We start from the raw sequence: 2021 nt of genomic DNA on the forward strand, positions 1-2021 counted from the left end.
GTGGTGGTAGTGATGGTGGTAGTGGTGGTGGTAGTGGTGGTGGTAGTGATGGTGGTAGTGGTGGTAGTGGTGGTGGTGGTAGTAGTGATTGTGGTGGTAGTGGTGGTGGTAGTGGTAGTGATGGTAGTGGTAGTAGTGGTAGTGATGGTAGTGGTAGTAGTGGTAGTGATGGTAGTGGTGGTAGTGGTGGTGGTTGTAGTGATGGTGGTGATGGTAGTAGTAGTAGTGGTGGTGGTGGTGGTGGTAGTGGTGGTGCTGGTGGTGGTAGTGGTGGGGGTGGTAGTAGTGGTGATCGTGGTGGTGCTGTTGGTGGTAGTGGTGGGGGTGGTAGTAGTGGTGATCGTGGTGGTGCTGGTGGGGGGTGGTAGTAGTGGTGATCGTGGTAGTGGTGGTGGTAGTAGTGGTGGTGGTGGTGGTGGTGGTGGTGGTGGTGGTGGTGGTGGTGGTGATGGTGGTAGTAGTGGTGTTGGTAGTAGTGGTGGTAGTAGTGGTGGTGCTGGTGGTGGTAGTGGTGGTAGTGATGGTGGTGCTGGTAGTGGTAGTGATGGTGGTAGTGGTAGTGATGGTGGTGCTGGTAGTGGTGGTGGTAGTGGTGGTGGTAGTGGTGGTGGTAGTGGTGGTGGTGGTGGTGCTGGTAGTGGTAGTGATGGTGGTAGTGGTGGTGGTAGTGGTAGTGATGGTGGTAGTGGTGGTGGTAGTGGTGGTGGTAGTGGTAGTGATGGTGATGGTGGTGCTGGTGGTGGTGGTAGTGGTGTTGGTAGTGGTGGTGGTAGTGGTAGTGATGGTGGTAGTGGTGGTGGTAGTGGTAGTGATGGTGGTAGTGGTGGTGGTAGTGGTGGTGGTGGTGATGGTGGTGCTGGTGGTAGTGGTGGTGGTAGTGGTGGTGGTAGTGGTAGTGATGGTGGTAGTGGTGGTGGTAGTGATGGTGGTAGTGGTGGTGGTAGTGGTGGTGGTAGTGGTGGTGGTAGTGGTGGTGGTAGTGGTGGTGGTAGTGATGGTGGTGGTGGTGGTGGTAGTGATGGTGGTAGTGGTGGTGGTAGTGATGGTGGTAGTGATGGTGGTAGTGGTGGTGGTAGTGATGGTGGTAGTGGTGGTGGTAGTGGTGGTGGTAGTGGTGGTGGTAGTGATGGTGGTGGTGGTGGTGGTAGTGATGGTGGTAGTGATGGTGGTGGTGGTGGTGGTAGTGATGGTGGTAGTGGTGGTGGTAGTGATGGTGGTAGTGATGGTGGTGCTGGTGGTGGTAGTTGTGATGGTGGTAGTGATGGTGGTGCTGGTGGTGGTAGTGATGGTGGTAGTGATGGTGGTAGTGGTGGTGGTAGTGGTGGTGGTAGTGATGGTGGTAGTGATGGTGGTAGTGATGGTGGTAGTGATGGTGGTGCTGGTGGTAGTGGTGGTGGTGGTGGTAGTGGTGGTGGTAGTGATGGTGGTAGTGGTGGTGGTAGTGGTAGTGATGGTGGTGGTAGTGGTGGTGGTAGTAGTGGTAGTAGTGGTAGTGATGGTAGTGGTGGTAGTGGTGGTGGTTGTAGTGATGGTGGTGATGGTAGTAGTAGTAGTGGTGGTGGTGGTGGTGGTAGTGGTGGTGCTGGTGGTGGTAGTGGTGGGGGTGGTAGTAGTGGTGATCGTGGTGGTGCTGTTGGTGGTAGTGGTGGGGTGGTAGTAGTGGTGATCGTGGTGGTGCTGGTGGGGGTGGTAGTAGTGGTGATCGTGGTAGTGGTGGTGGTGGTGGTAGTAGTGGTGGTGGTGGTGGTGATGGTGGTAGTAGTGGTGTTGGTAGTAGTGGTGGTAGTAGTGGTGGTGCTGGTGGTGGTAGTGGTGGTAGTGATGGTGGTGGTTGTAGTTGTAGTGATGATGGTGGTGGTGGTGGTGGTAGTAGTGGTGGTAGTAGTGGTGGTGGGGGTGGTAGTAGTGGTGTTCGTGGTGGTGGTGATGGTAGTGGGGGTGGTAGTAGTGGTGTTCGTGGTAGTAGTAGTGGCGGTGGTGTTCGTGGTAGTAGTAGTGGCGGTGGTGGTGGTGGTGGTGGT

This window comes from Oncorhynchus keta, chromosome 27 (genome assembly GCF_023373465.1).
Source record: "Oncorhynchus keta strain PuntledgeMale-10-30-2019 chromosome 27, Oket_V2, whole genome shotgun sequence".
Lineage (NCBI taxonomy): Eukaryota > Metazoa > Chordata > Actinopteri > Salmoniformes > Salmonidae > Oncorhynchus > Oncorhynchus keta.